Consider the following 23,779-nt stretch of genomic DNA (forward strand, 5'->3'; position numbering starts at 1 on the left):
GTTGCGCACTGAGTGGGTCCCAAGATAAAGAAAGCATCCCACTGAAGGGACTACAGATGAGATCTCACATATAACAGGGTAGAAATAGTGCATTCCAGTTAAATTTGGCATTTAGAATTTCGGAGTTTCTGAGAATATGTTGGAGTGGTGTTTTTAAGTGGAAGAAAACAAACAAAAGCATTGTAGTGTTGTATTGCTTGTGCCATTTTTCCTTGCTTTTCCGTCTTTACTACTGGAACACGCTCAACTTGGGAGTGGCATCCCTCCCAGCTTCCGAGGCAAATGGAACGCGGCAGAAATACTTCAGAGAGTTACCTAGACAACCGGAGCCTGGAATGTTGCTAGTGACCAACCGTGAGTTTAAAAGCGATGTGTGACGAGTGACTCGCTCCTTGTGTGGACGCAGCTTTACCAAAGGCCTTGGTCAAATGCACTTTGGAGAAATAATCTCAGAGTGTTTTGGATGCAAAGAAAAAACAGAACAGAATCCACTCAATATACACAGAAATAACTCCTGAGCCACTGTACTGCTTGTTCAACATGGAGATTTATTCAGACTTGCAGGACTGACAACACTGTCATGTCACTATGTCATTCCCCATAAAAAAAAATGGCTGGATAGGACAAGGTACTAAGATTTGAAACACAAAATGTGGCAAAGAAAAAACAACTTTACTGTACAATCACTGCCGACGATGTGCATTATATACTCTACCACGCATGGTTCAAAATGGGCATACTGGGCCAAACTACTAAGTGACTGATGTTTGTCTAATGTGTAAACTTACTCACAAACATTCAGAGAAATATGTCAGGAGTTTATTGTGACTGAAAGTCAGCCAGTCATAGTATTCCTTCTTCAATTGCTCTCAAGAAAGCAGCTCCAAAAACTTTTGATGACACAGAAAATACGAAAATCACAGATACTGTATGTGCATTAATGTGTTGGTGCGGCAGAGAGTGCCGAAGTGTGTGTGTAGGTGCTTCAACAGCCGTTTCAGCCTACTAGAAATTCAACCCCCAGCCTTCTTTGTGAAAATATAAAAGGCTGGAGGCAGAGATGAGTTCAAGATATTCTAATTAGCTACCACCATCACAAAACTGCTGCTGTAGAAAATGTGAGAGAAAAAGACATTAGTGAGTTTCATGATGTGGTCACTGAAACAGAATGATAATTGTACTATTTTTTAGACTGTATTACTTTGCCCACTTCTGTTTCATAATTTGTGGTTACAGTATAACAAAAATTGAGGCTGGCACAAGGCAGATAGCAGGTCCTAATGGTGATGAAAATAGATCAACATAGAGGAGTTGCAATCAGTGTGCAAGACACAATACATTTATCTTACATGGAGGAAAAACTGCATACAAACACAAAAGTTTCATCAAGTAAGTTCACATTTACCAATTCTGAGAGGCGGTGGATTTCATTACCATGAACAAATGTTATTCTTGAGTGACAGTCATAAAAATTACTCTGTTAATATTGATGTGAAAGAATTTGGAGTATTCTAGCACTAATACCTGTTCTTTCCTCTGTGGGTACAGAGGTGAAAGAAAGCTTAATTCTGGGTCTGGTGGAGCAAAGTGGAGCTAATTGGTGTGTGTGTGTGTGTGTGTGGTGGAGCAAAGTGGAGCTTTGGACTTATGGACTAGATCTATCATCCATTCGCTTATCCTTTTCAGGGTCATGGGGGGGCTGGAGCCTAGCCTAGCTGTCTTGGGGCGAGAGGCGGGGTACACCCTGGACAGGTTGCCAGTCTGTCGCAGGGCTAACACATAGACAAAGACAACATTCACACCTAGGATCCAATTAACCTATCCCCACTGTCTTTGGACTGTGGGAGAAAGCCGGAGTACCAGAGGAGAAAATGCAAACTCCACACAGAGAGAGAGAGGGGAATTGAACTCAGGACCTTACTCCTGTGAGGCAACAGTGCTAACCACCATGCTGCCCCAAAGGCCTAGATACAACCGCTTATTTTGTATGGTCAGCATACTATAGATGTTGTACTATAGAGCACTGGTTAATAGAGCTATTGCGGTCTTACGCCTCAGTTTACTTGTTTAGAGCTTCCCATCACAGAGATGGGAGTAAAAGGTCTGCTGTGCCTGTGTCAGTGCTGGGTGGCAATGAATCACGGTTAGAGGTCAACTTTTACAGAAATCTAGGTGGTGTTTTGAAATTGATACCATAGATGTATCTACGAAGAGGGTGATGGGTACCACTCACCCCAGCCAGTATTTTATAAGTTGCTATTGGTGCATAAAGGTTAAAGAGGGGTCATTTTAGCCCATTTGGTACATGACTGCCAGGCAACATGATGATCTCATGATATCTGAAAAAACTCCAGGGGCCTAAGATGTACAGAGATGTGCCAAGTTTTTCTTTTGCAGAACTCCTGATTGTGGAGGAGGAATTTGTGGACAAACAGATAGAGATTAGGTGTATTTTAGTAAGATAAGATTAGTATCTTTGACTATCTAACATTTCTGGTGCAGATAAGCAAGCTGCAGCAACATTTCAAAGTCACTCGACTAGTAGCAAATATGCCTTTTTGTCAAGCTACAAATTGTGACCACCATTAAGGTGTGTGAGCAGTATGATACATGTAAAAACAGATGTTCTTAGTATTAAAAATAAACATAAATGGGAATGTTTTGCTTTGTTAGTGAAATCATTACAAAAGAAAAGCAACCTGTATTGTTCTCCCCCACTGTTGCAAGTCCCAGATAACAGCATAAAGAGATCATAGGGGATTTATTGGTCGCTTTTATTTAAAAGGAAGTGTTATTGTGTCACATATTTATGGATTGACACAGCAGTAATCCTCAACTATTACTCCTCCTACGTACCTTTCACCCGCTTACACTTGAATGTTAAACTGTAGCTATCGGAGAGCAGGCAGGGAAGGTAAAACAGTAGGACAGTAGGAAAATGCACATAGCACTTGATAGAAAATGGTTCATCAGGATGTTACATTACAAATTTCCAGTGATTTGGCCTGGTCTATAAAATTTCTGCACTGGTAGCTGAATAGCAGGTAATATCCTCTCCATTTCAAACAGACAGCAGCATCTGGGATGCTCTCTATGTCAAATAGCTGTTTAGAGTAATCACCGGCAAGAGGGTGACGAACATTCCTAGGCAAGCATCACTGGCACTGAGTGCATGCAGTCATGTGGCCGGGTAGCACTGTGCAGGCTGCTCTCAGCAAAAATTTTGGGACAACAGTGTCAGTATTTTGGAGATGATTCAGACGAAAAAGAACAGAAAAAGCTCTTATCACATCTTACAGCTGGCTCAAGTGGGAGTTTTTAGAGACAAGATGACCAGAAATCCAAAAATATCTTGCAGTGACAAAATGATCCCTGGTATGATGCAAAACTACCAGGCGCCAGCATGAAGAAGTGCCTGCTCTCATAGAATCTTTCACCTTGAAAGTTTTTCCCAAAGGCCGGAGTGACGGACATTCCTCTGTGCCCAGTTAAAAACAGGAGCTTTGACCCATTTGCTTCCACTTTGGGTATTAAAGTAGGACACTATATTGCCTACTGAGTATCCCATGAAAATATAGTATGTGTAAAATTAGAATGAGGGCTTAAACAGCATCTAGCTAATAATGGAGTTCAGGATCCAATTGCCTTTCTTGGGGGAATGAATAATTCTGAAGCTCTGGTAGAGGCAGCTCTGTGGGAGATAATGGCAATGTTTGGCTTGGCTGAAAACTCTCTGAAAACCCTTATGTCTCTCTGGACTCAAAAGGCATTACTGACCCACAGATCAAGAGAGAGAGGTACTGGACCTTATTCTGGTTGCTAACTTTTTCAGTCTGTAGGGAAATACTGCCAAAAAACCCCACCAATTTAAAGTGAAGCAATGCGACTGAGTGTGTCATGAGGTGTGTGTGTGACTAATAAATCTCCACATTTTGAACATACATTATCTAATTAGGACAACCTATAAGCAGCCAACACAAACCATCACAAAATGCAATTGTCACTCCTCTTTTTAGCATCTACTGGCACTCAGCATGATTATTAATGACAGTAACAGCTCATGTTATTGAGTCATGCTTGAAACAGGTAGCTACAAGCATTGTTGAATCCTCTGCAAACGAGTTTGATTGTGTGTGTGTTGGATGAGAACTGGCATCCGATGCATGGTCATTAACTGTGCAGTAGTGCAACAATCTTAAATTTCCTTCAAATGTCTGGTGAGTTTGGTGATTTCATTGCCAGAAACAAGACTTTTTGAACATTACAGGCAATATTTGTTCAATTTTCAAATATATAGATAAACTATTATGATTTTAATTTTTGGAAACTGAATGGAAAGGAGCCAAAGACCACAACAAAACAATCAACAGAAACCAGAGCAAGTTTCACATTTTACACAATCAACTTAACTGGAGCCTCTGTTGTATATTTTATGTAGTCCAAATACATACACTCAACCTAACAACATGCTTTTGAACTGCAACGCAAACTACGCGGACTGGTTGAGATAAAGCTCAGTTGTATTTCAAACTGCACTGATGACTGTACAAGAAAGCAGAATATAATCGAGGTTAGATAATTATTCCATGGCCAGAAAAGAAAAAAAAATACACTGCAGTATATTCAAATGAGCGAGGCTCTAATTGCATGTGCCCAAATGCACGCACAGAATCTAGTTCGGGAAAACTGTTTTACATTCAGCCCACATCTTCAGTAGTTAGGAGTTCTTAGGCAACAGGCAATTAGAGGAGATACCACTGCTCTTATCTGCTGCTGAATCTGAAGGCAGATTCCAGTAGTAATAGCCTGAGAGACAAGCAGCACCTGAGCCTCTGAGACAGCAATGAACAGTATACATCCTGCAAGCAAAATAACGTCAATACCTTTTTAACCTCGACACCTCATTACAACTAAAAATTACTGCTTCATATCTACTATGAAACATAAAGGAAGCCAATACATAAGTACACAACAGGTGTTTGTGTAGGCAGGCTTGGCCAACATCCGTTTACAGATGCCATGATGTTGAAACTACACCACAAAAAAGTTAACAAAATTCAAATAAAAACAGGATGATTTTTTGAGAATTTAACATAGAGACATAACTGTTTGTCCAATCCATCCACAACTGGTTTAATGTGTTAGTTAGAAAGTTTAACACTATTTCTAGACACTAGAAATTAGAGAAGTTAGAGAAAAATAGGATGAGAGGAACAATTCAAGAACTTTTTAAATTGTATTGAATTAAATATTTTGAACTGACTGATTTACAGGAACATCTACAAGAGAAACATAATGATAAAAATTCAAGGCTAGTTCACATTAACAGTTCTTTTAGCCTCTTTAGAAGTATTTTCAAAATCTGTCAACTGCCCAACTTTTTAAACAGACTTCCATTCTATCACAAGTATCAATGAACACTGAATCCTAATTTCCACAGACAGCTGTGTGCATCGCATGCATCTCCTATTGTTGCAAGCATGTTGTAATTTTTAATGGTACTTATAATGAATGATTAGACTCCCTGTGCTGCTTCAGAATTTTTGGTATGCAGACATCAACCGCACATTAAATTTGACACACCATTAATAATGTGGTTCATTTCAAAAGTGAAGATGATAAATTAAGAAGTCGAAATAGAAAAAAGAAGAAAAAAACTTTGCAACTGGGGCTAACTATTGAAGTGGAAGTCAGAGGTTGCAGGCTCTGTGGACATAACAAAACTAAGTCCTCAGCTATAGTGGGAAAAAATCCATGTTAATATATTTCACATATTACCAGACAGGGCTTATAACATAAGTACACCAGTGGTGAATTGCTTTCTTACTCAGTTTGATTGGCATGAGCTCTGCATGCCATGGAGAAAATACCTGCATGCTGCAGCCATTGAACAGCTTCTCTCAAGCACCAGGCCACTTTACCCTGGCCATTAGAATGCTGGAGCAGTTTGGATTCATCTTGTAGTCTGCAAATGATAGAAAAGAACAGTATTAGGCTTACACTGCTAAAATACTTGTGTCATCATCCTACTACATGGTTCTAAATCAGTTTTAGAGCTAGGAAACTAAAACAGAAACCACACAGTCCATTCTGATTTAGAGCATTTTACTTTTAGATTCTAACCTGCAGCCTAAGGCACCTTTCACTGTAATGATGCTGCATAAAAGCCCAAGCTCATTTCAGTGAGCCACTAGGCCAAAACACAGCAATGTGAAGTCATCTACTTTTCCAGAATGGAGTGTATGGCCATCAGGGAAAACAACAGCAAATCAAATGTGCACAAACACATATCACGTAGAATAAGTTGAAGCATGGACCTTGAAGCACTGTACTAATTTGCTGTCTACCTGGCGAGCATCAACAAAGAAGAGAAAGCTATTTCTGCTTTGATTAACTTTCCAGAGGTGTACATTCAGACCTCAAAGGAGTACGAGGACATAAACCACTGACTTCCCATGTTAAGCCTTCACCCTGGGCTTGTTTATTTGTATTTCATATTCTTTACCTGCACCCTGTGGCAAAATACCTGCACTTACAAAACCCCTTGTATTGTTTTTCCATTGTGCTATTGTCAGTGTCAAGGCCTCCAGTGGAGCACTAAACACTAAATGATTAGCAGACAATGTTGCTGCAATCCCTGAACTTTGGAGTGAGAAAAAAAACCTCACAAAGGATATAGTACTGTGAAAAAGTATTTGTCCCCTTCCTGATTTATTTTCTGCATATTTGTCACACTTATATGTTTCAGATCATCAAACAGCACCCAAGGATACAACAAGCAGTGGAGTACCCAGGGATGGTTACTGAACCATCGCCTCCTGACTAAGACGCAAACTTGCTGGTGTGTTTCTGATCACTGTCCTGCTGCATAATCCAAATGAACTTGAGTATAAGGGCACAAACTGATAGCCAGACATTCGAATTCAGAATTTTGTGTTAGGGAGCAGAATTCATGGATCCATCAATTATGGCAAGTCGTTGTAGGTCCTGAAGCAGCACCAGTAGTCCCAATACCACCACTATGTCTGACTCTTGGTAAGACATTCTTTTTAAGAAATGTTGTGTTAGTTTCACACCAAACATAACACAATGTAAACTTTCCAAAAAGTTCAACTTTTTGGCTCGTCAGCCCACAAAACATTTTCTCAAAAGTCTTGGAGATCATCAAGATGTGTTTTGGCAAATTTGAAACAAACTTTTAAGTTCTTTTTGGTCAAGGGAACTTCAGCTTCAGGGTTCTGGGTGTTATAGATGACTTTGTTTCTCATTTGTTCTTAAGGTTCTATAGATCATAGCATAAGACATAGCATTTTATATTTTTAGCCTATTCCACTCTGTTAGACAGGTTCTATATAACTGATTTTTTGATTCAACAGGTATGGTAGTAATCAAACCTGGGTGTGGCTAATGAAATTGAACCCAGCGTCAAACACATGTGATCAATTACAGTTAATTTATGATTTTACAAAGGGAAACAAGTACTTTTTGACATAGGGCCAGACAGATTTGGGTAATTTATCCATTAATAAAAATATCCTGATAGAAAAATAGTGGCGGGTGCCAGTCCTACCCCTCAGTCACCTAGTAACTGCACCTATGATATAAATTTGAAAATCTTTGGTGACTTCCTTCATGAGTTATCACATTTCCATGATTTTTAGAAAATTTGACCTCTGAACTCCACTCTCAGTTCAAGGTCACTAAGATTCAGAACTCATCCAAGATTTTTAGCAATACAAAAACTTTCAGTAGATGCACCTATGGTATTAATGTGAAAGTCCAAGGTGACTTCCTTCTTGAATTGTTGCATTCACAAGGTTTTCAGAAAACTCGACCTCTGACCTTGACCTCTAAGTCAAAGTCACTGAGATTTAAACTTGTCCGAGATTTTTAGTAGCCGTCTCATCTATGGTATCGATTTTAAACTCCTACGTTGCCTAGTTCTCAAGTTTTCGCCCAGTTGGGTAAAAGCAATACCCCAGTTAAAAAAGGGAAATAAGGAGGGGGGGAATGCTTTTCACTGCACTGTAGATTTCTTAAGATAAATAAGAATCTGATCAAATCAAGGTCGTTTAAAAATATAGGCAAAGAATGACTACAATGTATACAGCAGCTCTGCAGGTCACTGAAATATATAGGTATTTCCAGTAGTTTGAAAGTAGGAAAATAAAAGCACCACATACTATTTTGACATGTCTTTTTCATGTCCCCAACTTGCCGTCTCATTACAGTCATGACATCTCCAGACTAAACTACTGAGTTGATGTATAACCACAAATGCTAAGCAGCTCCTTCTACAGTAGACTGAATCAAACTAGGGCAAGTTGTTGTTATGCTGATGAAATGTCACCTTCTAGAGTTAAAAATGATTTTTTTTGGCTGTTTTGTACGTAAACACAACAAATGTGTGGATGCTGGTGTGGCTGTTCTGCTGAGAGAAACCACATTTGGATTTTGTTTTGACCAATTACATCAGTAGGCTGGTTTAAGAGTAAATCTATGACCCTTTTAGCATTTACACTGCAACAGGAAAACGGTGCCAAACATGACCATGAATGTGACAGCAGAAGGCAAAGATGTGGATAGCAGCTCACACATGTGTTGAACAAAGGTGAATATAATGGTAAAAATGTTTTTTTACCATGAATCGCTGTACTTCCAGCGAAGCTTAGGAGCTAATCATGACTTAACTCATTGTATTACAAGGAGCCAACGCACTTTCTCAGTACTGCTATAATATGATGACTCTGGCCCTTACCAAATCTCCAACTACACCCAAGTCCACCCACACCCTCTCAACATCCGACTCACACTAGCAAAGAAACCATTAACAGTAATGAGAATCAATGGGGGTGTTAAAAGTATTGGCAGGCTACCCTAGGAGCTGCTCTCTGTGCCATCTTTATTAGTCTGAAAGAGACCCAGCCTCTAGCCTGCCAGCTCTAAATAGGAGTGCATTGATCAGAAGGTCAGGCCAGGCTGAATCCAACCCTTTAATTGTCTGCGCCACTCCTCATTCTCATTCCAACAGCTGTCAGTCGACTCCCAGGTAAACCAAGGCCAGCATCACACGTGGTAGTTCTTACAGGTCGGCCTTTAAGGCTCAGACAGAATATAGCCCATAGGTAACAGGAGGAAGAAATGAAAAGTTATTTTTCATGACATATTCATCTTAATCAGTTGAGAGAAGAGAGAACCACCCCTAATCCCACAACACACACATACATACACAGTATTACGCTTACTCTCAGCAGATGAAAGATACCTTTTAATTCACTTACTTAATGCATTTCTCAAATTCAGCTCAAGAAAGGCTTCCCATCACGCTGTACTTTCCTTTAACACCTTTTTACAGGACATATTATGTTCTTCTTCAAGTGATATAATCTCCTTTACGGACACAGTAACATTAAACCACTTTGTAAGACTGCTATGCCAGGCCCCCACTTCTACATAAACCACACTACAAGTTGCAAATATAGCTTACAACAGGCTTATAAGGTCATAACCTCCGAGGGATGACGATCTATTATTAAAGAATCTATACTATATTCTTTGAATTAACTGTTAGCCAGTTAAAGGAACAATGGACACATCTTCCAAAATGCAAAACAAATACAAGCTCCCAGTCAGTGCCGAAAAAGAGATTCTGTGTCTCTCTATGCATTTGCATATTTGTGAAGCAGATAAATTCACTTCCTCGTTAAGTTTAATTACCATTTTAAAATATGGATATGGACTCATCAGCTCCTCCCTGCTAACCTCTATTTATATATTTTTAGATTAAATATATATACAAGTCTGACTCAGAAAATTCCTTTTAAGTTTTAAATATATTTTCATATATTTATAAGATGGATAAAGAAAATGAAAACATGACCACAAACTATCTCCCAAGAAAAAGTTAAAATTCCAGCATTAGTAAGTTTATATATCAGATTCTAGCACTTGCTCCGACTGAAAAAAAGCTAGTCAAATCCTTTTGCACCTTAATCCAGATGTCTGGCTGCTTCAGACAGCGCTCTGTCAGAATTGTTTCCTGGCTTTAGAGCTGGAGTCATTTCAGATGTCTTGGCGACTAATCGGATGCCATCATTCATCAAAAAGTTGCAGTGACAGGGCCAAGCCTGTCTTTACAAAATCTAGCAGGGTAAGATTGCATTGCAGTTGTACAGTGATTTGAAGCTCTACTGTGTGTCGAATATGTCTGGCTGTCAGCCTCCTACATATATTTTATTACAGGATGGTAGCAGAGGTAAATAAATAGGTTTATTTAATATGTTGCACTCCATAAATCCCACAAAAAAGCTCAGATAAAACTGGAAAAATTAAGACAAATCCAAGAACACAGGCAAGGCAAGGGCTCGGAAACCTAACGGAAAATCTAATTTTCATAGCATGAAATATGTAGATGTCATTCATACTGCACGACAGCCCGGGTAAAGTATGCAATGATGTTGTGACCACTTTTTTGGTATAATCAAAGTCCTCACAGCTCATCACTACAACTGAAAATTTAGTGCAATCAGTAAGATTATCGCCTATCATCAGCAGTGGCTGATTAAAAGTGTGGCTTTCATCTTTGTGAAAAACATGGCATTTGTGCAAGTAATTGGTCTGCCCAGAAGGATGGCCCACTCTGAGGTCATCCATAGATGATCAGGTAATCGGTGCAAAACAAAAGTGTTCAGCTCATGAATTAGAAAAGTCATGCACGTCTGATATCTGAAAATATATAATCTATATAGAGATATAATAAACACATGACTATTTCCTGTGCTGGATTAACTGTAAAGTATATCCAGCACCTCTCTACTTGTCAATGTCATTGCAGCTTCCAGACTTACTCGGGTATGAAATTAATTTACTTCACACCTTTTGGAGACTTCACATAAGATCAGTATCCATTGAGATGTGATGAGAAGATTTAGCCTAAAGCCGGAATCCATATAGCCTAAATGACTAACCACGGGGAGTGATAAAGTGCATTGTCCTGAGATGGTTAGACCAATTTCAACAGCAATGCAGTGTGCCGGAGGAAAGAGGTATTGGCTGTGTACAGCAGGTCTGTGAACTCAGTGGAACCAGTTATCAAGCCATAAGCAATGCAGTGAAAGTAATACCAAAGCATACATTTAACCTGTGTCTGCATTGTATTCCCATTGCTAAATTTGCATTTATCTCCTATGCTACATACCTGTGTAGGCCTACAGCATATCCCAGGTGGCAGATGGAGTATGGCTGAGGTCACTGCTCTATTTTCAAAGCCTCCTGGGAAGCTTACAGCATATGCTCCCATACTGTCATTTAAGCTAGTTTATTTTAGCAGTGAAAAAGTAGGTGATGTTTGAAGTTAAGAAACAGATTTATTTTTAACAGCAATTTGAATGAAGTGGAGCAGACAGCAACACAAGATTGCTACGAGGGAGGTGACTATAATTAAAGTTACTATGCCAACTAAATGTCTTCATCTTTGGCCTCATCATATCCCTGCAGTGCACACAAACTTAAAATAAGAAACAGAACGTCAGTGACGTAGTAGCTCATCCACCTCAATTCAAATGTTTTGTAAAGGTTTTTTTAGTAGTTTTTTCCTGTCATTGGTTGGATATATTGAAAGCCCATTGATGTTAAATGTGATACAATTTGGATGAAGACACATTAGTGTTCATTGTGTGCAAATTTGGCTAAATTCTAACTGGTATAGTAGGAGGAGCCGATGGATGACGCCTCCTTCGACTGGATGAGATAAAAAATCTTGACTGCGAACAAATATGAGATGTGTGTAGCATAAAAAATAACATTTAATTGAAAAAATCAAAACTCTCTCTTGATTAATTCAGGGAAGGAGGAGTAGGGAAAGAAGTTATTATTATTATTATTTTTTTAAATCAACCTGTCCTATCCTCACAATGCTATCACAACTGCTAATGATCTTCTTGTGTATCTGATGTTTTCTCATATTCATTGTTTTTTCATTATTTGGGTGTCAAATGCTTCCGTGCTGTCACAGTGTCTGGCACCTTGCAGATAAGTCGATTGTATCACTTGGTGGTGGTACTATGATAGACTGGTTTTACAGAAACTGAAAGAAGTTAGTCCCAGTACATCACATATGATTAATGCTTTGAAGAGGCATACTTTGACCAAATCATAATTGGACCTTATGAAATAAGTTGGTAACACCACTCGCCTTTGGACGTTCCTGGTCATGTGTTTGACTCCCAACCAAGGCGTCTGTATCCAGTAAGGGTCCCCAGGCTGTGCCCCCCATGCTAATCAAGCCTATTTCATTTTATATATATGATAAGATGTTAATTATGACCACAGGACCATTTTCCAGTTTGCCTTAGCCCATCTGGTTTTTAACATTATACAAAGTGTTCTTAGCACATAATTTAAAATTTGAAAAAACATCTTTGTTCTCTGCATTAAAATATAGGGTTTCAAGGATTTGTCAGCAACTCCATTTCATTTCAGTTTAGAACAAAAAAGACATTATATTTTAGATAACTGGCATGTGCTACATATTAAAAATGCACACGGCTAAAGTACATTATTAATTTAAATGTGAACTCTGCAGTTCTGTTACATAAGAAAACACAAATAAGTATTTCCCAAGTTCTGTTAAACAGGGCAATTCATTTTTTAGCACCTCTTTTCTAAACGTCCTAACTTTATTTTTGATGCTTGACTTTATTTTACTGTGCATACAGAAACAAAATTATTTCACAAAAAACAAAAAACCCTGTGATTCTAGCAGTCAATTGTGTATCCTTTTTGCTGGATAACAGCCTGGAGTCATTTGCTGTAGTTTTCAACAATTCTTGCACACATCTCCTGATCAATCCCAGCCCAAATCTCTCAACCTCCTATAGATTTAATAGTCTTCTGGTATAGACTTTGGTCTTGAGTTAACCCCACAAATTTTAAACAAGAGTCACATCACGGCGTCATATGTTTTGGGTCGTTGTCATGCTGGAAGACAAAGTGACGACTCACATCCAGTTTTGCTGTTTACTGCCTAAGGTTTTCTTTAAAAATCTTCACATATTCTTCTTTCTTAGTGTTTTTTTTTTCCCTTCATCCCCTCAGCATAATACTCCTACCACCGTGTTTCACTATGGGGACTATCAGTTGTTTGCCTCTTCCTGCTTTCTCCAAACATCCACTGCCAAAAGTATTCACTCACCCATTCAAATCATCCAGATTTCAATTACTTCCATTGCCACAGGTTTATAAAATAAAGAAAGTAGCTATACAAACTGCTTTATTGGAGCTTCATGGAATGGGTTTCCATAACCAAGCAGCTACATTCAAGCCTTACATCACCAACCGCAATACAAAGTCAGATGGTGCTGGTAAAGCACACTGCCAATGGACTATAAAACAGTGGAGACATGTTCTCTGGATTGATGAGTCATGCTTCTCTGTCCGTTTTTTGGCAGTTGCTAGGAGAAGAGTAGTTGTCTGACGAGTAGTGTAAACTTTGGAAGAGGGGAGGATTCTGGTGTGCGGCTGTTTTTCAGAAGTTGGCTTCTGACCCTTCGTTTGAGTAAAAGGAACTCTTAATGGTTCAGCATACCAAGACATTTTGGACAATTTCATGCTCCCAACTTTGTGGGAACATTTTGGGGATGGCCTCTTCCTGTTCCAACATAACTGCACACCAGTGGACAAAGCAAGATCCATAAAGAATGGCTAACTGAGTGTGATGAGGAAGAACCTGACTGGCCTGCACAGATTCCTGACCCAACCGAGCACCTCTGGGATGAATAGGAGCGAGGACTGAGAGCCAGGCTTTCTTGTCCAATGCGTCTGAGCGTCTGACCTCACAAGACGATACTGTGAGGAAGGACAGTTTATTTCCCATAAACACACTCTTAAACCTTAAGCCTTTCCAGCAGAATTAAAGTTGAGAACATTTTGATAAAAACTTCACATTTCATATGGAGGCAATTAATTTTGTCCTCATCTGTAAATCTCATTCAAGCTTGACAAGAGAAAGACGTACAGTACCTATACTATGCAAGTTATGTACATAGATAAATGAAACAGTAGTTTAATTTATTATTGTGGTCTTCTATTACCAGTTTTCACTATTTACTCACTTTAGGTATTTCACAACAGACTGGTACCTTATGCACAGACCCAAAATGCACACAGGTTTATTGATTTGCTGAGATGACGCCTCGTCATCGCCTGCCTCTTCTTATCCAGCTGCCAAATTCCCTTGAGGCTAAATGAAAGATCTCATAATGAGAAATGTCACCTTTCCTCACCCCAAGTGGGACAAAAACAATTTGCTTCAAAACATGGAAAATATTCTCAACATGGTGAGCTAAGTTTAGTATTATGGCCTTGGGCAGAAAAGACTAGTCAGACAGATTTTGCAGATGGAATCAAAATAGTGCTGGGGCACAAGGGAGGCTATAAAACAGTGAGGGCACAGTCTTAAATTCTAATAAATAACTAATACCAAATGAAGGCACACAACACTAGTAAGCATCATTTAAGTAACATAAGCAGCATTTATGACACCTCTAAGGATATAACGGGAAGATCTGCTGATGTTAGTCAGATGCACAATAGCAAAAATGTTAGCTCATGAGGTAAGCAAAAGTATTATATAAGTATTATATATAAGTATTGTATGGATATGCAAATAAACTCTCAAACAGGCAATTAATTTACTGGATATGTAAAAACAAGTGAATCAAAGATATTCATGGTTAAAAGCAGTATACAGCATTTTGCTTCAATGGATATCTAGTCTGCATACAGTTGGAGTCACTGTTACTTTTTTTTTTTAAACAGATGACCAAAGATGCTATTAAATATTGTTTAAATTAATTAACATGGTGGTTTTCCTATGAGTAAGGTTAAAACCTTTTTGCTGTGTGCCACAGTGGTTGTTTCTATGCAAAAAAAAAAAGTGTTTGTGTTAGTCTGGAATTGCAGAGATGTTTGGACAAGATTTCTGACAGCCTCTCTTCTCAGCTTGAACAAAATACTGAAGTTCATTTTCATGTTTTACAACAGCAGAGCTGTGGTGCACTTGTACTGTCTGGTTAGTTTGTGACTGACAGTTGGCTACAAAGCACTCAGACATTTTTTTTTCTACAGTTTTACATTTAATCAAATCGCCTGAGGCCATCTAAACCTGTATACCTCATTAATATTCCTAAACAAGCTTTCAGCAACTCTAACGCTGCACACTGATAATCAAGGACATGACACACAGCTTATATGTGGGCTCTGAAAACAGAGGGACTGCCCACCACTCACAGTAATTTCAAGTAATGAAAATATTGACCATATGGTGGAAAGTGGGTGCGCTGTTATGGTAACGCATTTTAATAAAATGAATTAGTACTGTGGACGGAAATTGCAGACATGTTTTTTTCCATGCGTTCGAAAAGATGGGACATGTAAAACAAGGGTTATTTTCTTAACCTTCTTGCTATAGGCTGTGGTGTCAAAAAAAAAAAGAGGAAATAAACATCAATATTTTATCCAAGCAAAGTACAGAGGCTGTCAGAAATCCTGTCCAAATCTCCCTGCTACAGCAGTTTTAGACAAACACTACTGGCTTCACAGATATTATACAAGATATGTTTTTATTTTAACTTTTTTATACAAGATATCTAATGTTAGACACTGGATGTCTTGTAGACATGGTTTTAACTTGTGTGCCAGTTAAATAACCCCACTGTTTAACCCTTATGAGCACAAACACAAATGCGCACTGTCTATAACAATACAAATGAAATAGTGCCTGACAAATATAGATATCAACACAATGAATACTACTGAATTTTATTATTAGATATTTCCCTAAATTGAATGAATGGATGCAAAGTTGTGACTCTTTTTAAAAAGAGGTAGCTTGAAATCCAAAAGCGGCTCCTGAAAAAAGACCTGGTTTCTGTGCTTCTGTGTGGCCTACCTAAACAGAGCACAAAACACAACACAAAGCACCATTTTTAATCTCTTTTGAAAGTACAAGATCATATTATGAACTGGCAAAGCTTAATCCGCAACTGGAAAACTAACCTACATTTGTATGCAGAACAGGCTTTTGACTTCAAAAGTAAGGTTACAGCATTTTTATTCAAGCTTGCCTCTGTTCCAAGCAGCCAGGGTCACCTTACCTAACATCCAAACATCCAACTTTAACTGAGCTGACAGATCTGAAATGTAGTGCAGACAAAAGCACATTCAGTAAAAAAAGATGACTGTTAGCTTTTTACTTCATTTGTATATATAAAGAAAAAGACCTTGCAAAAACAAAGTCAAATGAAATGCTCCTAGAGCATACAGTCACTAAATAAATACGTCTTGAAATACTGTCTGTATCTGAGACCTTATAATAAGAGCTAAAGCAGTGAGTGGCAGGATTTGTTAGATATGTGTAAGGGAGTGGTAGATGTAATGTTATTATTAGTAAATCTTGTCTTACATTTTAAAAACACTGATGTTTCAGTTTAGGTTTAAGTCCAAAACTTCACCTGCCTTTCCACAACCCTTCCCACACACTTTTGTGTCTGTTTCACTTGGACATAAACAAAAAATGGTGAAGCAGAGAGCAGAGAGGAAACAAAAAAATAACATTTTTGCAATCACAATTATGTATAATTTAAAACTGACTTACATCCTGTTTTTAGCCAGCATCCAGCAATCACTCATTGCAAATTGTGTACTAAGTTTGTCACAATACTACAATCTAAAACTCAATCCTGACATCATTTTTCGAACCACAGGGAAGATTTTGACACCCTCCTGCAACAACGGCAAAGAAGTCATATTTCAAAAAAGTTACCTTGTTCATTTTCAATTAATTTTCCCACTTATAAGTTATGTTTACCAATATAATTATTTAAGCTTAAGTGTAGTGGTTTTATTTGTTTTAGAAATTATTTAGATCATTTCATTACAGATTGTGAAGGTAACATATATTTTACTGCCTACTAATAATAAAGATTACACCAATAAATGTTTAAAAAACTCAATTTTTCAGACAGCTTTTTTGTAGACAGTGCAGTTAAGATAAGCGAAATCGGAAATACTGGAAAATCCACTGGGCCTAGCTGTTTTTGTGTGTAGCTGGGATTCTGAGCCTGTGTCTTTCGCTGGCTTTTCTAATGCTGCATCACATATATCAATGGGAAAGTATGGCACAGTACAGCAACACCACACTGTTTATACTATCTTTATAACAGACAGCATAAAATTGGAATTCAGTGAATGAAACTAAACATCATGAGCTTAAATGCAAACTCATCTCTGCTATACTTGATGTAACCTAAATCTGACCATGGGTACCACAGCACAGTACCCTGCGCACCAGTCCAACACAGTGCTTTACTGTGAATTCACCACAAACTAACCTGATTATCCTGCACATAACTGGCCAGTATTTTCTTTTCTTTACTTTCTTTATTTTATAAAACAAGTTTGTATAGCTTTATTTGTTTTGCAGGACGTTTCACAAAATGAAAATACATAATTTATCAAAACACATCATATACAGATCCAACATGTGATTAAAATGATGACATTGCATGTGATGTTTAAATTTGCAGTTTATCAAGCGTCACTGAGCGATCCTTACCTTTAAATATAACCCCTCCACTTCCTCTTTTGTCCTGTCTGTCTTCCTACACCATTCTCCATCTCTGAGTGAAGTTAACTCTCATTCTTTTCTCTCCCTGGAAAATAGAGCAGCTGGACCTTTAGCTAGAATCACACTGTGTGACAATCTGCACACAAATACATTGTGTATTTGTTGATGTTTGTTGAGCTGATAGAAATGTTGAATTTGAAATTACCTCACACTAAAAACCCCCCCAAAACATCACTCCCTTCATGCTTCCTCCTCTTCTGTAGCGGTAGCTAGATTCTGAAGTGCTGCGAACACAGCATACAGACATCTGCACTCCCTCCAGCCAACTTTAACACCTGAATATAAACGGTATAAATTATACTGTTTAGCATAAAGTAATGAGCTTGTTTTGAAAATGTAAGAAGTACAAAGTACAGATATTGGTTCAAAAATGTAGGGAGCACAAGTAAAAAGTTTTCAGAAAAATAAATATTCAAGTACAGATACCTGAAAATTCTACTTAAGTACAGTAACAAAGTATTTGTATGTTGTGACTTCTCTACTAAGAGAAGCCCACCTGACCATCTAAAATATTTTTAAAGCAAAACTAATTTAGCATGTTGTATGAGTCCAGTCTGGCTAACACTTAATTCCATTCATTGAGTCACAGCACTTATATTGATCCACCAAATCAACTGTGTACCTCTAAGGAATGAGTTAGGAAGGGATTAGCTCCTGGCCCTTGATTAGCAGTTTTTGCTTACACAGCATGACACCATCCATCTCATAGCAGCTGCATTTATATCTATTTAACCTCTAAGAGATATCTCCTAAGACCAACCCCCTTGACCTCATCTAAGGTCAAATATCTCCACAGTCCCCAAGTATTTTCTCAGTTCTTCAACCTTCATTAGTTCGAACAAGTCTATTAGGTCCATCCTGCTGCTACAGTCATATGATATCATCAAATGTAACAAAAGGCCTCCTCCTCTGCTTGGAGAGTTCCCATCACTCTCGTGGGCTTGGTGTCCACATAAGTCTCTGTCCTGTGCTTTCAATAACTCAAGCAAAAGCCTATCAGCAGAGCAGTAGATCAGGTAACACCAGCGAGGGTGCAGTTCTTATTTGTGCAAACCAAGGTCACTGAACCACATGGATGCTGGATCAATCAGACAGATTAATGAAGCACAACTTGCTGACATGACGAATATTGACACCCTTATTACATCTTGGTCCTGCAGTCCACAACACTGCTTAAATAAATCTGGCCCAAGTAGAAGGAGATGGGTAAACTCCTGAAACTAATCCTTCACATGGTAAACACACTACAAGAAATGCTTAAATAAGGAAATGTGTCTCTCCCTGTAATTTACTAAATCCAAAAATGTCACAGAATTAAAGCTCATGGTGTAAACAGAGGTTGCAAGCAGTTTGAGCTACAGTATCCTCAAAAACTGATCAATATTTATAAGATGATAAAACAAAAGTGGATTATCAGGAGCAAGACCTAAACATTTAAATACCTAATGACTTTATTTATTGATTATTCAGTCATACTGAACCTAGTTTTTTGGTTATTCCTCAGTCACACCAGACTTAGGAACAACCAGTCAGCTACACACCCTTGCAACCACCAAATTTCCATAAAAACGCTCCTAAACCTTGTGGAAAGCCTTTCCAGATGAACTGAAGCTGTCATACTTGCAAAAGGTGGCTCGACATCATCCTATGGATTAAGAATGGGATGTCAAGCTCACATGCATCTGAAGGCAGACAAACAAATACTTTTGGCATAGTGTGAAAAAATCCAGTAAAACTTGTTTGTAGAAACCACAAAATCACAAAGGTAATTTTTCACTGTTTTCCTATATTTAATACTTCAAACAGATAACTAAAAAAACACCTGAAATAATAAGCTAAAAATAAACAGTAGTTATAACCTTGCAGCATTTTGGCTATCAATTTAACATTTCAGCACATCAGATTGTGCTTTTGTTTAAACTTGTGCTTTCACTCTTGATTACTAATTTTCCTTTAATGAAGGAATTACCTAATTAGTTACTAACTAGTCACTTGGTTTAAGGAATCACCCATTTCCATTTGAAAAGTCCACACAGTATAACAGGAAATGCATAAGGTTCAAAAACAGAATAAAACCTCTGCAGTAGGTATAAATCCCATGTCACCTTGCTTTTGCCTAAATTAACTGGTTTTCTTAAACGCTTAAAGCACCTCAAACGTCACATCTCTTGCCCAGATTCTGGTTGTATTTCTGACAACAGGGCCAGAACAAATGGCATCCTCCAGTTTTAATCAAAGGGAGGATTAACCTTTTCTATCAGCGGTGCCTCTCTTAGCAAAATATGGAGTTGAGATTTAGGATTATACCTGTGAAGCCATACTTTAGCTCATTATTGGACTTGGATGTTCAGACCTGTATGACACCCCTTATATCACTGGCATTAGGTTGCCATTAATGACTCAGTAATCCTTCAAATCTCTCTAAAGAAATGCACCTCAACATGAACCTCTGGAAATTAATGTATTTGTAGAGCCTTCTCAGGTAATGATCCTCCATATTTTTAGAGACAACCTCACCACTTACGAGCAATACCTGGCCACTTAAGATAAATACAACAACGTTGATTCTGATTTTCCATTTCAATCACACAGCGGACATAAAGCTGTTTTGCTGCATAGTGCCCACACTGGTTTCCTTAATTTCTACTGCCAAAGAACAGCTGTTTGCTTTCCACCCATTTTCTATAAGTTGGCTTATAGATCAGCTGCCAAGTTAAACTGTTATTATCCCAAGGCTTTAAAGCACAGAGCAACAGCAAAGGAATATAATACAAAATTTAAAAAGACCAGAAGGACTAGTTATGGTCGCAATATAGCCTTTTATAGGAATTTGGCTGCATCACAATTACTGATTATGGATAACCATGACAATAATACATCTGCAATTCTTCATTCTGTACAGTTTCATTGGTACAGTTGTGGCTACACTTTTTCACCACCTGCTTGCAATGAATGTATTCAATGTATTGCAGAGAGAGTACTAACTCGGACTGAAAAGAGAGACCATATTTTTCCTATATGAGCTTCTCTTCATTGGCTCTCTGTTAAATCCAGAACTGAATTTAAAATCTTTCTCCTCACATACAAAATCTTGATTAATCAGGCCCCATCATACCTCGAAGACTTCATAGTACCTTATTATTCTAAGAGAGCACTTCACTTTCAGACTGCAGGCTTACTTTTGGTTCATAGTTTTAGAAAGTAGAATGAAAAACAGAGCGGTCAGCCACCAGGCCCCTCTCATGTGAAACCTGGTTTGAATTCAGGAGACAGACACTTTCCTTTATGATAAATCTTATAGCCAGGGCTTGATCAGGTGACCCTGAACCCTCCCTTAGTTATGCTGCATTAGAGTGCTGGAGTGCCTCCCATAATGTATTGAACATTTCTTTAGTCTTCTTTTTTGTTTCACATTTCACTTTCTATGTGTTTATATACCACTGCTGCGTTTAATCATTGCTAATTACTAAGCTCCGGCTCTCTCTTTGCCTTTTGTCCTGTCTTTCTATGCTCTCTCATCTTTCTCCTCAACCCCAAAACACCCAAAGCAAAATGGCTGCCTCACCCTCTGTCTGGTTCTGCTGAAGGTTTCTTCCTGTTAAAAGGACCCAACTTTAACTGTTCTTCTTTTCTTTTTTTTTTCCCTTCTCACTGTCACCAAGTGTGTGCTCATAGGGGGGCGTCTGATTAGGGTTTCTTTCAAATATTGTCGTCTCTTAACTCTACAATATAAAGCACCTTGAGGTGAGTGTTCAGAACTGGTGCTATAGGAATAATACGTAATTGAAACGAATAAAGAACCAAGCAATGTTAGTTAATTTTAGGGCCAAACAAGGATCAGACAAATCTTAATGAAACCTTACTCAAGCAACACGCCAATCAAACTTCCCATGCTTTTCCAAAATTAAAGTTGCTTTAGCAATGGTGGCATTTAACACAAAAACACTTCAATCTAAGTACTTACTATCGTAATCAAGTATGCCCAGTATTTTATTGTGGGACAGTTTTGCTTTAATTTACGGTGACAAAAGATGAGGTAGAAAATCAGTAAAGAAAACCGGTAACAAACAGCAAGTCTCCCTACCTGCAGGCTTTTGCTAAAGCCTGCACTGGCTGCTGCAATAAACTGTTCTCTGCACCCAAAATAACTTCCTGAGCACCGCTGCAAATCACAGTAAATGGTTTTGACTATTACAAGACTATTATTCGCTCCGCCTCTAGCGTTTACTTGGCGTGGAGAGGAACATTTTTACGGCGCACGCTTTGCGGTCAGAACTCAGCAGCAGTATGACTGACTCATTTCACTGTGAAACAGACTTAGCGGTTGGACTTCCCGTGCTGATGCTCCAAAGACGCTTTAAAACATTACGCTTCCACACAGCTCGATTAAACACCAAGTCAACCCAGTTCATAAGTGGCAAAGTCAGCCAACTTAACGAGTTTACTCTACCATTTTGAAACAAAAGCATGGCTTCAGATAATAAAGTGCTCTGTGCGCTTCAAAACACATTATGTGCTTCGCTGTGAACTTCCAAAACAGAAGCTAACACGAACTACTGATGTCGGAAGTTAGCACCGGTGAAGTGAAAGAGAAAATGAGGGAGAAAGTATAAAGTACCTGTCTAAGGCGTTTGTCCTCTTCCATGCTTTCTGTGTTGTCGAAAAGCTTCCTATAAAGCCATGGAAGGCTTGGAAGTTTCTTTCTTTCGCTGTTGTTGAGTTGGTAACCAGGAAAGCCTCTGGTTAGCAACGAGACCTGTCAAACAATGGCGGAGCCAAGTACGGCAAGCGGGAGGTTTGACACGTGCTTTTCGTTGACGTTTAGTGTTTTGGAAGGTTTCGTTTTGCAGCTGAGCGTCAGGGGAGAGTGTCCCGTCAAAATAAGAGCACACCAAAGACTTTAAACTGTTAAAAGGAACCAGCATTGTAATATAATGTTCTTTTGGCGAGTTAAGCTTTCCTTCAAAACTGTTTTTAAAAGTAAAGACGTATTTAGGCCTAGATTGTCCTTTAAAACAAACAAACAAACAAACAAACAAATAAATCAATAAATACTCTTTTTTAATCCTTTAAAAATCAGAATTGAGCTTAATAAGTTCCTGACCATTACGTTCATGATAATCACTCTCATTCTAAATAGTTATATTAATTTAAACAACTTTGGAAATCTACTTTGTTCAACTTTCAGTAGTCATACGTGTTTTTAATTTCAGTATTTATTGTCAGATGTTTGCTCAGATACAATATTCATATGAAAATTTTAAAATAATACCAGTAACGTTATAGGGCAGCACAAGGCTATGACATAAATGTGTAATATATAATAATATAATAAGATTAATAATATTCCATATGTTCTCAACATGTGTTTGTAGTGGTTGCTTGCGCCATATACATACATACATATATAACAAAACCAACCAAAAAGTAGATTCATAACGTATTTTAATTTGAAATGCATTTAGTCAAGAATTTGGAACAAGAGAAAAATTGCACTTTTTTTCTTTTAAAAAAAATGTATTTATTTGAAATGATATTTTGTAACCACGTTTTCAGCAACTAGTTTTCCATCTTGGTCCGTCTTGTCCTACGATAAGTGCAATTTATCTTAGTATTTTGCGCACAGATTATTTTTCAGATTTATGAGGGGGGAACAGAAAATGTACTGAAGCTGTAGAATGGGCCTTAGATTTTCACTAACATGGCCTGCATTTTCTAATTATATTTGCTTGGGAGTTTAACCACGCGAAGAGGAGTTCACATAAACAGAACTAGAATGCAATCATATGGCTGTAATTATTGTCTAACAGAATTGCACCTGGCAGATTAGAAAATGCTTTAAAGCAACATTTTGACAACAATAGGACAATCGTTTGTTGTTGCAGACTTTTTTGTTCTTGACTTAATTGTTAAATATGCAAATGAATTATTTAAAAGTACTCATCAAATGGATTATAATATTGCTTATTATTAGATGACAATTCTATTTGTGCTTTAGCATATGTTTTATGTATTTGTTCAGTAATAGGGGATAAGAATATGCAAATAGCTGGATTCTTATCAATAGGTTATGCCTATTGCATACTGTGCTGT

At 38.1% G+C, this 23,779-nt stretch overlaps 1 protein-coding gene across 5 annotated transcripts in view; it reads right to left on the minus strand.

Moving 5' to 3' along the window:
* Positions 1-22,472, minus strand: part of enox2 (ecto-NOX disulfide-thiol exchanger 2) — a 178,755-nt gene extending 156,283 nt beyond the window's left edge. Inside the window, exons 1-4 of one of the 5 annotated variants that reach the window (XM_039620342.1) lie at positions 22,305-22,472; positions 17,832-17,961; positions 17,615-17,711; positions 5,871-5,965 (exon numbers count right to left, since the gene is read on the minus strand). The gene's annotated coding sequence lies outside the window, so the exon portion shown is untranslated. Of the gene's footprint in view, positions 1-5,827; positions 5,966-16,154; positions 16,194-17,614; positions 17,712-17,831; positions 17,962-22,304 lie in introns of those variants that run through there. The other 4 variants (XM_039620331.1, XM_039620341.1, XM_039620335.1 and 1 more) reach the window with 4 other exon arrangements.
* Between the last annotated feature and the right edge of the window lie 1,307 nt (positions 22,473-23,779).

The sequence above is a fragment of the Oreochromis aureus genome, linkage group 2 (assembly GCF_013358895.1).
Source record: "Oreochromis aureus strain Israel breed Guangdong linkage group 2, ZZ_aureus, whole genome shotgun sequence".
NCBI lineage: Eukaryota > Metazoa > Chordata > Actinopteri > Cichliformes > Cichlidae > Oreochromis > Oreochromis aureus.